Source organism: Peromyscus eremicus, chromosome 18, assembly GCF_949786415.1.
Source record: "Peromyscus eremicus chromosome 18, PerEre_H2_v1, whole genome shotgun sequence".
Lineage (NCBI taxonomy): Eukaryota > Metazoa > Chordata > Mammalia > Rodentia > Cricetidae > Peromyscus > Peromyscus eremicus.
In genome coordinates this window covers 20,614,940-20,626,187 of record NC_081434.1, presented here as the reverse complement: position 1 = coordinate 20,626,187, position 11,248 = coordinate 20,614,940, and positions in this window count along the sequence as shown.

Sequence of the window (11,248 nt, the reverse complement as noted above, 5' to 3'; positions counted from 1 at the left end):
GGCTAGGAAATGACTCTGTATATCCTTGATTTTCTATTGGTTATGTAGATCAGGCTTTTTCAAGGGCGTGAGTGATCTACAACGATGTCAACATTAGGAGTCAAGAATCATATGAGGGATCATTGAGGAGGCTGGTGGTCATCTACACCTTCACTTGTGAGTTACTTTTGTGTCACTGTGTCCAAAAAAACAAAAAACAAAAAAAATGAAAACAATTCAATGGGAAGACTTATTTAACTCATCGTTTCAGAGGGTTCATCACACCATAACAAGAAGGGTGTGATGGAACAGGACAGCTCACATCACAACAACCAGGGTGCAGCGTGGAGACTTCAGTCCATGGTCATTTGGCTCTGTGTTTCTAGGTCTAGAGTGAGGTAGTCTTGGGTATGTTGGTCCTGGGCTTCTTCCCTTCTTTGTTTAAGGGCTTTCTGACAGCATATTGATGGACATCATCTCCTTTAGAGAGACTGAGGTTTACTTTCTCTGTTAGCTCTTCTGGATCCCAACTGCTGAGGCATAGTAGTATCTGTCAGTTCAGGAACATCATATATATATATGATATATATATATCAACAATAACCAGATTGAGAACACTCAGATTGGCACCCACAATGCACCCCGAATGGATTTTTATTTCCTGTCTCCAGCTCTCCTTGGTCTGTGAGGGGAATGCCTCTTACTCAATAGCAAGCACACTCTGGCATGGATCAAGACCTTGCTTCATAGGAATACCTTGTTTGGCATTCTCATCACACCTTGGACCACACAACCCTTCCATTCTTCAACCGGAGCTTCAGCAGCAATGTCTGTGGCCGTGAGCTTCTCACAAAAGGTCTGAAGTTTGCATTCACTATTTGCTTCATGAGTTTCTGACAGCCAGTGGCTGGGAAGGACATATTCAGCTTCATCTTGACCAGCAGGCTGACTAGGAGGCACCACAGAAAAGAGCTCTTCCATATTTCTTAATCCAGTCATGTTGGCAATCAGAATTAACTACCGTTCTTATTTTCTACCAGTTTGGTTAAAATTTTGAAAAAGAGAGTAAGCAAAACTAGGTTTTATTGAGGATTATTATTTATTATAAAATGTTTAATACTGCAACAGAAAAAGCATCATTTGAATATGAATGTGACATGTTTCCTGGGTACATAGACATCTTAGAACATTAAGTAGTCTGTCCTTGTCTCATTTGGTAATGAAGCACACTTTAGTCACAACACATTTAAGTCTTTTTAGTCATAGTTTTATGAAATTAAGCAGTTCTTACCACTGTCATAGTCAAAGTTTTATAGCTGTAAAGGGACACATGACCACGGCACCTTTTATAAAAGAAAGCATTTAATTGGGGCATGCTTACAGTTTCAGAGGTTTAGTCCATTATCATCATGTTGGGAAGCATGGTGGCATGCAGGCAGACACTGTAGAAGAGACAGCTGGGAGTTCTACATCTTGATCTGTAGGCAGCAGGAACAGAGAGACGCTGGTCCTGGCTTGAGCATTTGAAACCCCAAACCCACCCCCCAGTGATACACTTCCTCCAACAAGGCCACACCTACTCCAACAAGGCTGTAACTCCTAAGCCTTTGAAATAATTTTACTCTTTAAGTATTCCAATATAGGAGCCTATGAGGGCCATTCTTATTCAAACCACCATATAATTATCATCATGATCAATATGAAAACTCACTGAAAAATGACAGTTTATTCTTCATCCATTTTATTCCTTTATTTCTCTTGTTCAAGTAAGAGGAAATATTTGTCTTCAGCATTAACTTAGCATGTGAGAAATCTTTACAAATGAGAAAACAATGCTCTATCCATGGCCAACTCTAGAAATGAAGTAGTGTTGAACCATGATAGAAGTTTGAAGATAAAACAGCTCAGAGTATTCCAGTTCAAAAGTAAAGAAGATGGCTATAAAAGTACACAGACTTTCTCACACTTTCCTGTCTATCAGAACCAATTGCTCTGATGGCGTGGTAACTAGTAGTCCTCTTCCTGAAAGATTAGGGCATTGCTGTGGTCTTCATGAAAGTGAGATGAATGGAGTCGAGGGAGTTTAGCCATTCAGAGCACACGCTGCTCTTCCAGAGGACTGCAATTCAGTCCACAGCACCCATGTCACGTAGCTCAAAAGTCCCTGTGATTGTAGATCCATTGGATCGGATGCCCTCTCCCACCTCCTAACACATTTGTGGCATACATTCATAGATATACATACATACATACACACATAGGAAAATAAGTAAAGAGAGAGAGAGAGAGAGAGAGAGAGAGAGAGAGAGAGAGAGAGCGCCAGACACAGTGGTGGATGCCTTTAATACTCAGGAGGCAGAGGTAGGCTGAACTCTGTGCCAGCCCAGTCTACATAGAGATCTTGTCTCAAGAGAAAGAAAGAGCCTTATCCATGCCAAGGTTTGTGCTTAACTGTGCTAAAGGAAATGTAGAAATCATTTACTTTCCCAGACATAAATATCTTGCCTGTTTTCCTACTATAGAAAACTGAAGTCATTCTTACTTACAATCTCAATTTATTCATATTTTAATATATCTATATACATGTGGTAAATATAATTATACACCCTATTAGCGTTTTTTTTTCATTTTTTGAGTATTAATGAAACATAGCACTTCTTACATTGTTAGACTCTAGTAGTGATACAATAGTTACTAAATAGACATTAAAAGAACGACATGGCTACATAATTTTACTTACGGTAATAAAAATAAGGTGAATAAAGACAACATGCAAAGGGATTAACTTGAAAGTAAATTAAAACAAAAGCAAAATCTCATATAGAATAACTACAGAGTGTGTGTGTGTGTGTGTGTGTGTGTGTGTGTGTGTGTTAAAATGAGTTAAAGGTAAGGTATGTACAATAGGGACAATAAAATTAGGAAAGACTAGCAAAATGTGGAGAATGCTCAGGGTAAACAGAAAGCTTTCATAATTTGGAAATTCGTGTGAGTTAGTGAAAATCAGGTAATTCGCCCTGGAGAAATTTCTGAAATCGAGCCTTCTGTCAGAGTCTCTCTCCTCATGATACAGGCTCAGCACAGCATTCTTAAAACAAGCAACACAGTGGTTTCACAAGCCCAGTTTTCAAAAGCCATGTTCCTAGCAAGCACAAAGTTCTTCTTCAACTTCCGTTTTACTTTGCACTTAATTTGATTCTCAGCGTTTTCTCAGGAATGGTGAGTTTTCGTTACTAGCAAGTGTGCAAGTCCACCTAATGAACGAGGAGATGCAAATCTATACAAGTACAGAAGTGATCCGTTCACAGGCAGTGTGAAAAATGAAGCTTTCTAAAAAATCAGAGCCTGCCATCCATCATCCACTCAGAAACGATAACATGCTCTTTCTGGTTTCAGCAACCATCAACCGTTAAGCTTAATTGATTTCTTGCCCCTCCTGTCCATCTGTACTGTCCTTGACCTAGCCAAGGCTGTCTTCAGCCATCATCCCAGTACAACTACAGCCCTGTTTCCTATGATCCACCCAGTGGTAGAAATGGCATCAGGAATTTGCTCCCCTTCCCCAAACACTGTCTACTGTTGCTACAGAATTTTCACATTCATTTCCTTAGAGCATACTTTTCCTCTATTTCCCAGAGTTTGACCTCTGTTTTTCTTCCAGAATCATCATCTTTTTTGATGCAGATATTGGCTGATATTACTCTCCCGCTAAGAGGTCTTAAAGGGCTCCCCAGTGCCCAGAAACCAAAATAGCAATTGCCAAAGCCCACTGCAGCAGAACAGGTGGTGTAAGTGACAGTGAAATAAAGCAGATCAGCTGGGAACTACTGCGGAGAAACAGCAACAGCGGCTGGAAAATGTAGCAAAGTACTCGGAACTCCCTGCTCTTCACTGCCGAGAAATAGCAACAGAGGCTGGAAAATGTAGCAAAGTACTCGGAACTCCCAGCTCTTCAGGAGAGGCCAGAAGTTCTGTTTTGATTGTTTGTTTGTTTTTTAATAGTTTTTCGGGTTTTCTTTCTTTCTTCCTTCTGTCCTTTCTTCTTTCCTTCCTTCCTTCCTTCCTTCCTTCCTTCCTTCCTTCCTTTCTTTCGAGAATTTCAGACTTATTAGATTATGTAGACACGTGTGCGTATATACACACACGCATATATATGTACACAAATATAACAATAAAACTAAAAAAGAGATCATAAATTTGGGTGAGGTAGGGAAAAGTTTTGATTTTTAAGCGAAAGTTTCTAATTTTACACTCGATCTTAGCCAGAAGGAGACATGAATAAAATTTCTGATTTTTAAATGTTGATATTTAGTTCCATATTTTAAGCACAGCATGAACCTAACAAAACACTCCCGAAAGCCAGAACATAATCAGTTGGTGGACTATGACCTGATAGAATTAAACGCAAGTTACTAAGCCTGGCAGAAAAAGGCTTCATATGGTTTATTTCCTGCCCACCTTTCCAAACATCTCTCTCCAGTCCTTCCCCGTCAAAATCCACGTGTGTTTCCACTCTGAACTGTTTTCACGTCAAGGGGTGGTTTTACTAGATTTTGTATTTTACTCCCGTCCTCAGGCAGATATTGCATATTCTCCTAACACCTTAGCCAGTTCCCGCATGATAAATTGCCGCATAAAAGGGTCATCTTCCCCCAGAAGCCACTCATACCTTCCCGTCCCCCTCCTTTCCCTGGAATAGGTGTCCAACGGGACTTGAAAGCATTATCCCAAATGAAAAAAGAGAAAAAGGAAGAGCAAGTGTATGTGGGGTGCTGCTGAACTTAAATGTTATATATGAACTTGAAGTGGGGGGGGATCTAAGAAAAACTACATAGATAATAAGGAGGTAATAAGACGGCTAGAAATGAAATTGTGGAAATAAGATGTGGTGATATTTTATTTGTGCTGAAACGTGATGATATTTTATTTGTATGTTAATAAAGTTTGCCTGGAGATCAGAGGTCATAGCCAGCCATAAACAGAAGTCAGGCACACGCCCTTAATCCCGATCACATAGCAGGCAGAGTCTCTGTGTGTTCAAGGACACAGCCAAGCGTGGTGACACATGCCTTTAATCCCAGTACCAACCATAGAGACCTGGAGGTCTGTATAGACAGGCAGTGATGAGGAAGTGAGATGGCTGGGCTAAGAGCCAATGAGAAGGCAGAACAGCAAAGCAATAAAGGCGCAGGTTAGACAGGAAGAAGCTGGTTCTCTTGGGAAGCTACGGTGGTGTGGTGAGCTAAGGTTAGTTGGTGACTTATCGCTATTTCTCTGATCTCTACAGCTTTCACCCCTATATTTGGCTCTGTGTTTCTTATTTGATAACAGTTTGCAAATTCATCTACTACAATAAGACACTGGCAGAGAAAAAGAAGTGCTCCTTAGAGGCATCTGAAAACAACAACAGAGTTGGGAGGACAACTAGAAGATTGAGGTTTCTCCTCATCTCATGGAAGATGAAGAGCACACTTCAAAAGAGGGACTATAATCATGGCTAAATACTAACAAGTAGCCTTTACATTTTGCAGCCACATCAGCATCCATCCTGACAAGACCAGTCTCTAGGGACTGGTGGTTGTAGAATCAAATTTGATTATGAAGGGGGAAGCACAGAATGTAAGCAGTGGAGGCCATACATATATCATCAGGGGAGCCACTGGCATTTGGAGAAAGTTAATTCATGGTGGTTTGGAGAATCCCAATACATTACCCATTATTTAGAATTCCTCTATCCTCCTCACAATAACAACAGTAATGTTCCACACTCATTTTGATTACTATAAATAGCTTTACCTACATTTCAAATGCATCTTAAGCCATGACATGTACCATTAGGAAAATGTAATGGTCTCCTCAAAAACATTCTCCCCCCCCCCACTAGTTTCTTATTAAAATTTCATGCCAAAGGACAAGGGATGGAAATATAGCCTAGATATATAGCAAATATATAGCAAATATACACTTGTTTCAAAAACATGAGGACCAGAATTCAAATAAATAGAATATACATAAATGCAGAATGGATATGGCAGCCCACCTTATTATATTACCAATATCTGATAGTAGTAACAAGAAATCCCCAGAGGAAGCTGGATAGCCATTTTGGTGAGCTCTAGCTTTGACTGACAGGAATTGCCTCAAAAGGAATAAGCTGGAGAGCAATGGAAAAAAAATCCCAACATCAACCTCAAGGCCTTCACATACACTTTAGTGGTTTGGAGGAGGAATGACTCCCACAGGCTTTTGTTTTGAATACTTGGTCCCAAGCTTGTGGTGCTGTTTGGGGACATTATGGAACTTTTAGGAAGCAGTGTTTTGGTGGTGGGAATATATCCTGGGGGCAGGCTTTGAGGTTTTATAGTCCCGTTTCACTTCCTGTACCTTCTCTCTGCTTGTGACATGTGGATGAAAATGTGATCTGCCAGCCTTGGGCTCCTGCAGTTATACCTTCCCTGACATGATGGGCTCTATCTCTTTGGGACTATAAATCAAAATAAAACTCTCTTTTTCCTGACTTGATTTTTATCGGGGTACTTTATAACAGCAACAGGAAAGTAATGGACACAGAAATTGGTATCAAGAGTGGGGTGCTCTGCGAAAACCTGATCAATGGCTTTTATGCCTTCGGACTACTTAATGGGGGACTTCAGAACCTTGGGAGAGAAAAGTAGTTAATGTTAGAAGCAGAACTTAATAGGCCGTTCTAGTGAGAACATGGAAGATAAAAATGCTGAGAAAAATGTGGATAATAGATGCATGGCTTAGGAAGTTACAAAGGAGAACAAGGCTGCTACCAAAAAAAGGGGTAACCCATGCTATTTTGGCAAAGAACCTGGCTGTGCTCTGTCCACGTTCTGAGAAATTACTTGAGGCTGAATTAAAGAGCGATTCTTTTAATTTCTTTGGTGGAATGAATTTCTAGAGAGCATAACACGAAGTCTACAGGACTGTTATTACTGATTACACTTAACGCAGATCTACAGTGAAATGGAGTAATAGTGCAGGAAAGAAATGAAAACTGTGACGTTTGGAAGGAAAAAAAGAGCACCACGAAGATTAAGATTGCAGTCAAGTCACATGCTGGAAACTAGGCTTCAATTGTGAATCATGATAGTATCATTAAAAAGAAGCCTCCAGGCTCTGCACTGAAACAGTAGAAACCCTTCCCTGGGGGCAAGACCACACCTCCAACCTGTGAAAAGAGAGGTTTCCTGCTGCCACACTTTCCCAGGCTATTAAGGTTCCTTCTCTATTCTAGTTTATTTTTCTGTTGCTGTGATAAACACCATGAGCGAAAGCAACACGAGGAAGAAAGGGTTTGTGTCGTCTTATGTTATCAAGAGAAGCCAGGGAAGCAGCTTAAAGCAGAGACAACGGAGGACTGCTGCTTACTGGCTTGATTCTAGTCTCACATCCACCTACCTTTTTTATATAGGCCAGGCCAACCTGACTAGGGATGGTACTACTCCCAGTGCCTTGGGCCCTTCTAAATCAATCAGCAATCAAGAAAATGCTCCAAAGACAGGTCCAGAGGCTAATCTGATAGGGGTACCCCCCCCCCAATAACCTGGGCTGTGTCAAGTTGACTCTTCTAGTCAGCTAAAAGATCAACCATGACTCTATCCATCTGGAAGCATAAACCAAAACAAATCCTTTCATCCTTAACTTGTCTGTTTATTGGTTTTGTCTTGTTTTGTTTTGTCTTGTTTTGTTTTGTTTTGTTTTGTTTGAGTCAGGGTATCACTATGTGGCTTTGGCTGGTCTGGAACTTGCAATACAGACCACACTGGCCTTGAATCCAGAATTCAGAGATCTGCCTCCCTCTGGCTCCCAAGAACAGGGATTAAATGTGTGGGCCACCATTTCTGGCCCTTAATTTGCTTTTTGTCTGATATTTTACCACGGCTACAGAAAAGGAAATAGTACCCACATGACACACATATATACAAGCACCTGTACATGCAAATGTGACTACACATATGCAAACACACTTACACACACATACACACACACACACACACACACACACACACACACACACACACACACACACCATACACACATACAAATAAAAAGAAGGAAAAGGAAAACAAATTTTCAGGGGTTAGGTACATAGCTCCAAGGTAGGGCACTTTGCCTAATGTGTATAAGGCCTTGTGGTTATCCTTTGCCCTGGGGATGGGGGAAGTTCAAACAGAAAATCTGAATGAATAGTAAATATGGGAATATCTGTTGTGGAATATTACTTTAACTATGTAAAGATGTGTTACATTTGTTTATGTTGCAGATGCTTTAAGTAGGCAAAGATGCGTTACATTTGTTTATGCTGAATTTGTTTAATGATGTAAAGATGTGTTGCTTTGCCTGCCTGAGGCACCTGATTGGTCTAATAAAAAGCTGAACAGCCAATAGCTAGGCAGTAGACGGATAGACAGGGCGAGTGAGCAGAGAGAATAAGTAGGAGGAGGAATCTGGGCTCAAGAAAGAAGAGATAAGAGAACAAGGGAGAAAGAGAGGGAGATGCCTAGGGCCAGGCGGGCAGCTTCCAGCTAGAAAGACACAGAGTAGGACATACAGAATGAAAGAAAGGTTAAGAAAAAAAATCCGAGGCAAAATGTAGATGAAGAGAAACAGGTTAAAATAGGTTATAAGAGTTAGTGGAATAAGCATAAGATATGACCGAGCATTCATAATTAATAAGTCTCCATGGCATGATTTGGAAGCTGGTTGGTGGCTCAAAAGGAAGCCTGATACAAACATCTGCTACTTACTCAAAAGTTCAAACATTGCCAGATTTGCAATACAGACCACACTGGCCTTGAATCCAGAATTCAGAGATCTGCCTCCCTCTGGCTTGTCATATTACTCAGGCTTGTCTTTAACACCTGAAAAGAAGTTGTCAACATCATTACAAAGCCACACATCCATCCATTTGAATCCCTACATGATTACATTATTACCATATCTTTGAACAAAATTTAACAAAAAATCTTTTATACCATTTTAAGATGCAACCAGTTTTCAAATTTCTCCAATAATCAGGACTAGGTTCATACCAGAGCCTATCAAAATTTACATGGGCAATTATGTTACATTTTTTTTTCTCTTTTAACCTAGGCTAGCTCTCATTATTATCATTTATTCTTATTCTTATTATTATTATTATTTTATCAGCTATGGTTTTCTATGATGGTTTCCATCTGTGATAAATGGAAGTTTCTTTAATAAAGGATGAGAACCACACTTATTTGTGGGTATAAAGATGAATATTTATAATGTAGCTAGAGATATTCTGGTTTAGTAAATCAGTGGTTGTAGGTTCTCTTCCAAGACCTATAACTTCACCAGTCTTGGGTAGTTGGCTATGCTTCCAGTTCCCAGTATAATTTTCCTTTTGTTAAGCTGGTTGTAGGGCCCACTAGAGAGCTGTTGGTTACCACCAAGTTATGTGTGCCACTATTATACCCTTTGAGTTAAAGTGCCACACTGGTCATTATTGTGGTTTATGGGTTCCACAGCTGGGTATGACTATGGGTTGCTTCCCTCCTTTGAAAGTTTGAGATGGAAAGATTGTAAAAGCCAGAGAAACAGGAAGTTTGCTGTGAGATATGTCTCCTAGAAATGTTACAGAAGCTATACCTATAAATACTCATCAATATGATTGTGTAAAAATGATCTGAACAAGGACAACACCAATGGACATGCTAACATGGAAGGGGGAAAGCTCATGACACCCCAATCCTAGACAAAGAACTACAACAATTAAGGAATTCTGAGAGCAGGAGAAATAGTTTTTCCCAGGAAAGAGTACACCAACTGGTTATCGAATACCAAATGGTCAGTCCTGAAAACATGTACATGCAAGTAACATTCTACAAACTACATTTAGGAACACACACACACACACACACACACCACCACCACCACCACCAACAACAACAACAACAACAACAACAACTAAAGATAAAAAGGCCATGAATTTTAATGAGAGCTGGGGAGGGAGGTGTTGTTCATGGGAAGGGTTGGAGGGGAGAAAGGGAAGGGGGGAAATTATATAATTATGTTATAATCTCAAAAGAATTAAAATTAAAATTTTAAAAATTAAAATTAAATTTAAAAAAATTACCTGAGTGATAGTGCATGCCTCTGATCCCAGCACTTTGGAGGCAGAGACAGGTGGATCTCTGTGAGTGTGAGACCAGCCTGATCTACAGAGCTAGTTCCAGGACAGCCAGGGCTGCACAGAGAAATTCTCTCTTGAAAAACCAAAAGCAAAAAAACAAAACAAAAGGACAAAACAACAACAAAATTGGGGCTGGAGAGATTGCTCAGGAGCTAATAGCACTGGCTGCTCTTACAGAGGACCCCAGTTCAAGTCCCAGCATCCACATGGAAGCTCACCATTGTCTGTAATTCCAGCTCCAGGATATGTGATACCTTCACACAGACATGCATGCACAGAAATAAAAAGAAATAAATCATTTTTTAAACATTTAAAAATTTTTTTACAACATGGTCTTTTATTAATATACCAGGCCAACTGTCCTAACAAACTACTCTACATTGAATGAGTTTGAGTAAGTCTGATTAAATCGGCTTGGTAATATATAATATGTTCTTCTATTCTTTATATTTCTTAGGAAGATATGTTTGATATTAAAAATTTTATTGGGCTCAGAATATCCATATTAGAAAAAGAAATGCAACCTAGATTATTTGTAATAATACCAAAGTACTTAATGAAGGTTACTCTTTTCTTAGTGGTGCTGTGCTTGGTCACAGGAGTTGAACTGTCCACTAGACATTGGTGATTACACAAGATGAGTGCTTACATTGTTAAAACTTCAAGTTAATATTATTGATTTAGATTGAATTGTTTCTTGTTTCTTACCTAACATTCGAGGGGAATTTCCATATTTTGAGTCATTTTGAAAAGACAATACCATCTATTCTTAAAGCCAGCATAAGATTTGACTTATGGAAAAATCTTTAATAGTATTTTGCTAAATGAATAAATAAATAATAGCCTAAACTCACCTTCATTAATAACGAAAATACAAAGAGATGGCTTTTGATGCATAAATTTGGAGTATTTGGTTACAGACCAAGCTAAGGGGAAAACCATTGAACATTTGTTACTTACTAGATTTCTTTCGCTCCCATCACAGAAACCATCTCTGGTTATTAGCAAAACTGAATTGTAGCTAGACTTTTCCTGGTCCTGCCTGGCCCACAGTCAGGACAAATCTCTCTCTCTCACCACCAG